The sequence below is a fragment of the Giraffa tippelskirchi genome, chromosome Y (genome assembly GCF_054371585.1).
Source record: "Giraffa tippelskirchi isolate mGirTip1 chromosome Y, T2T-mGirTip1v1.2.pri, whole genome shotgun sequence".
Taxonomy (NCBI): Eukaryota; Metazoa; Chordata; class Mammalia; order Artiodactyla; family Giraffidae; genus Giraffa; species Giraffa tippelskirchi.
The window spans coordinates 2,833,973-2,839,392 of NC_137290.1; positions in this window are offsets into that span (position 1 = coordinate 2,833,973).

Below are 5,420 nucleotides of genomic sequence, written 5' to 3' on the forward strand. Positions count from 1 at the left end.
AGATATCTTGGCAGGAGAAAGAAAGATGCATTTGCAGAAAAGAGCAACTCTGGAGGGTCAATTCTTTTCCATTAAGCAGTCAATTATGATGAGCAGGCTGCCCGGTCCAGGGCTTTCCAGTGTGCGCCTTGGTGAAAGAATCTGAGATCGGGGGCCAAATTGCCCTCAGAGAAGCTTCTGATCTATTTTTTGAGCCACTTATGCCAAAAAAAAAAAAAAAAAAATCCCACATCAATAATTTAGTACCATTTTAGGTGAATTGGGTTTTGAAAGTAGAAACTGCAAAATGGACCTATTTGAAATTGTAAAATACAGTTCTTAGATGTGGGGATTCATATTTAATATAAATTTCTATTGCGTGTTTAAAAATTTAGTGGTGCTCCTTTCTGAGTTTCCAGATGGTAAATAAGCCATCTCACAAGTATGCTTCATGCAGAGGTATACAGATGTAAAAACCAATGAAAATTAAATTTGAAAAGCAACAATGTATTTTATGCATATAAGTAAGTGTTAGTCACTCAGTCCTGTTGGACTCTTTGTGACCCCATATAGCCCACCAGGCTCTCCTGTTTGTGGAATTTTCCAGGCAAGAATACTGGAGTGGGTTGCTGTTCTCTTCTCCAGGGGATCTCCTTAGCCCAGGGATGGAACCCAGGTCTCCTACACTGCAGTGAGTCTTTAGTGTCTGAACCACCAGGAAAGTCTTTATGCATATAAATGGATTTGCAAGTGTGAAAGGGTTACTAGCTTAGTTGTGTCTGACTGTCTGCAACCCTCATGCACTGTAGCCCACCAGGCTCCTCCATCCATGGGATTCTCCAGGCAAGAATCCTGGAGTGTGTTGCCATGTCCTCCTCCAGGAGATCTTCCTGACCCAGGGATCGAACCTGAGTCTCCCGCACTGTAGGTGGATTTTTTTTTACCATCTGAGCCACCAGTCTACCCATATATGGTCAAATAGTGTATGACAAAGGAACTAGGAATATACAGTAAAGAAGGGACACTATCTTCAATGAACAGTGTTGAGAAAACTGGTCAGCCACATGCAAAAGAATTTAACTGGACCCTTATCTTACACCATACCCAAACTTCAACTCTGATTAACTAAAGACCTGAAACCACAAAACTCCAAGAGGGAACTACACATTGGTGATAATTTTTGTGAATCTGACTTGAAAAGACAAGGCAACAAAAGCAAAAATAAGTAAGTGGGAGTACATCAAACTAAAAGTTTTCTGCACAAGAAAAGGATCAATAAAAAGATAGCCTACTTAATGGGAGAAAATATATGCAAATCATATATTTCATACACGGTTAATACCTAAAACATACAAACAACTCATACAACTGCATAGTGAAAACCAAACAATCCAATTCAAAAACAGGCAAGAGGGTCTGAACAGGCTTTTTTCCTCAGGAGACATACAGATGGCCACAGGCACATGAAAAGATGTTCAACACCACTACCCATCAAACCACAGTTAGATAACACCTCATACATGTCAGAATGGCTGTCGTCATAAAGCCACAGCAGCTTCCCACGTGGCTCAGTGGTAAAGAATCTGCCTGTCAGTGCAGGAGACACGCTTCAGTCCCCGGTCTGAAGATGCTACGTGCCAGGGGCAACTGAGCTCACATGCTCCAGCAACTGAAGCCCAAGGCCCTAGACCACCTGCTCCACAATGAGAGAAAACCGGGTGTCATAACTCCAGAGGAGCCCCCACCTGCCCCAACTACAGAAAAGCCCGCACAGCAATGAAGACCCAGCACAGCCAAAAATAAATAACATTTTCTTTTTTTTAAAAAGACCTCCTTTGTTTTAAAAGACCAGAGTGGGGACTTCCCAGGTGACCCACTGGTTAAGAATCTGCCTTCAAATGCAAGGGATTCGAGTCTGATTGCTAGCTGGGGAACTAAGGTCTGGCATGCCGTGGAGCAACTGAGCCCCAAGTACCACCACTGGGACCACAGTGAAGTATCCTACGTGCTGCAGCTGAGACTTGACACAGCCAAAGAAATAAATATGTACGGTTTGGTCGATGTATGGCAAAGTCCACCACAATATTGTAAAGAAATTATCCTCGAATGAAAACAAATTAATTTGTAAAGTAATTAGCCTCCAATTAAAATAAATAAATTAAATTAAAAAATAAAATAAAAAGCAAAATGCTCCTTCAGTAATACTTTGGAAAGATGCCAAACCATTAACTGAAGAAATGAAAATCTGAAGATCTCATAATAAATGAAAAATTAATCAGCATAAAAAAAAGAAAAATGAAATTAATAAATGAAACACAAGAGTGAACCGGGGTTAATGGTGCAGGAGGTGTTTCTCAACTGGGGGCAGTTTTGCTTGTCTGCCTGGTGGCGCAGTGGTGAAGAATCTGCTTGCTGATTCAGGAGACATAAGAGGCTCGGGTTCGATTCCTAGGTTGGGAAGATCCCCTGGAGTGGGAAATGGCAACCCACTCCAGTATTCTTGCTTGGAGAATCCCATGGACAGAGGAGCCTGGCAGGCTACAGGTCATGGGGTCGCAAAGAGTTAGACACGACTGAATCACTGAGCATACTGGGTCATTTGGTAATGCCAGGGGACATTTTTCAGTCACCACTGTGGGTGAGAGGGTTGCTACCAGCATCTGGTGGGTGGAGGTCACGGATGTTGGTTGGCATCCCACAGTGCACAGGATGACCCATCACAGACACTGATCTCTCAAATGTCAACAGGGTCAATACTGAGAAGCCCTGGAATAATAACAAATTTGGAGTGAAAGCTGAAAGGTGTTCTTTGGTGATCTGGGTCTAAAAGTGTATATTGAAGACATCATGTTAGGCATCAGGTTTGATCCAAATATGGTCATCAGCTACTTTGTTGCAGTATAGCTGTTTTTATTTCTGCAAAGTGTCCATTAGACAGAATGTTTAGTTGGCAGCAATGAATGTATCATGTTTCCACAGCCTGAGCTGATTCCTCTCACTGTTGTCATTACTGTAACAAAATGTCAGGGAGACATAATATTGAGTATCTAGATATGAATCAATACTTAGCTTCCAGTAATGAATGCGCTAAATGTATTTAATATGGAACAAACATAAATGCAAAAATCGTGAGGCTATGCCTTCTAAGACTGGTTTTAAAATATTTCTAGGGACTTCCTGAATGGCCCAGTGGTTAAGACGTCACACTGACAAAGTAGAGGGTCGCAGGCTTCCCTGGTGGCTCAGTCAGTGAAGAATCTGCCTGCAGTGTAAGAGATCTATCTGGATTTGATCCCTGGGTTGGGAAGATCCCCTGGAGAAGGAAATGGCAACCCACTCCAGTATTGCTACCTGGAGAATCCCATGGACAGAGGAGCCTGGTGGGCTACAGTCCATGGGGTCCCAAAGAGTCAGACACGACTGAGTGACTTTTACTTTCAGGCAGAACTAAGACTGTACATTGCTGTGCAGCACGGCCCAATCATTAAAAAAAAATTCCTTGATTCAAAAATATATATTTGTATTTCTCTGTCCTCCCTGTGCTGGCTCAGCTGGTAAAGAATCCGCCTGCAATATGGGAGACCTGGGTTTGATCCCTGGGTTGGGAAGATCCCCTGAGGAAGGGAAAGGCTACCCACTCCAGCATTCTGGCCTGGAGAATTCCATGGACTGGATAGCCCATGGGGTCACAAAGAGTCGGACACGACTGAGACTTTCACGTTCACGTCCTTCCTGTACTCAGCCAAATAAAACTGCCTTTAAAAGAATCAGATGATACGAGACACCACCTGTGATGTGACTGGCAATCCCCTCATTTGGTTGGCCAAACCTGCTTCTGTTCATTTACAAAACTGCAAGCCGCGGGACTGCCCTGGCAGTCCAGTGGTTACAACGTTGCCATGTGGGCTTTCCCGGTGGCTCCGGGTAAAGACTGTGAATGCAGAGGACCCGAGCTCAGTCTCTCCTCTGGGAAGACCCCACGTGCCTTGGAGCAACTAAGCCCCCTGCACCATAACTACTGAGCCTGTGCTCTAGAGCCTGGGAGCTACAACTACTGAGCCCAAGTACCCTAGAGCCTGTGCTCTGCCACAAGAGAAGCCCCTGCACTGAGAAGCCCAGGGAACCACATCGAGGGGGTAACCCCCACCCTACCCCCCTACTCGCTAAACTAGAGAAAAGCCCACACAGCAACGGACACCCAGCACAGCCAAAAACAAATACAATCAATCAATGAATAAAACAGTAATAATCATAAAAACTTCGCCTTCCAATGCCTGTGTTGGAGGGGGTGTAGGTTCGATCCCTGGTCGGGGAGCTAGATCCCACATGCCTGGGGGCCAAAAGATCAAAGCATAAAACAGCAGCAATGCTTTCAACTGCAACACACTCTTTTTTTTTTTTTTTCTGTTTAGTTCTGCCACGTGATTTTCTGCCCTCAGCTCTGAGATTTCCTCCTTTTTCCTGTGATGAACCCCCAGGCACGTGGGCTGATGGAGGCCTAGCTTCTTCCTTCTGTATGTCTGTCTTCATTTCTTTGTCTAACCCTTTTGAGGCAGCTGAGAAAAGCAGCTGTCTCAATTTCCCATCCCCACCCCAGCAGACAGATTATCATCTTCCGGCTTATCTCTGTTCTTTAGAATCAACACAAAGGAAGCATTTGCCTCAGGTCCCTGACAAGTAATTGCTGGCACAAGGAAGGATTTTTTTTTTTTTCCTGATTAAACAATGTTTATATATGCTGAGATGTCTAACTTGGGAATAATAGTATTTTTTTTTTAATTTCCTATTTCACTACTTCTTTTTTTTTTTCCTGCAAGTGAATATAATTAAATATATGTTGAGATTTGGTCTGCAATGCTTCAGGTTCACATGAGAGGGAAAACGTAAGCCACTCAGTCGACCTCATGGACTGTATAGCCCGCCAGGCCCCTCTGTCCATGGGATTCTCCAGGCAAGAATACTGGAGCGGGTCACCATTTCCTGCTCCAAGGAATCTTCCCTACCCAGGGATTGAACTGATGTCACAGTTACTCCACCTCCTCCAAAATTAATGGATTCTTAGAAATAATGTATATATATCTTTTTTCCTTTTCTTTTTTTTTTTAGGCTGCAATGCATGGTATGTGGGATCTTTGTTCCCCGACCAGGGATGGAACCTGACCGGTTGCAGCGGAAGGTGAAGTCTTAACCACTGGACCTCCAGGGACGCCCAACAATGCATATATATATATATATATTTCTTAAACTTAGTTCAAATTACAGCCAAGCAGTGTTCACATTAAAGACCATTTGAGTAGGAAGATATCAGCTTATATTTAAGTTTCTATACTGAATTGGATTCATCGGGAAGGAGAGTTCTTCTTATTTTCTTTAGTTATATACAGCCCCTTAAGTAAGACTCTCACTTCTCACTTGCCTTAAGGAAAGATTTTGTAACAATA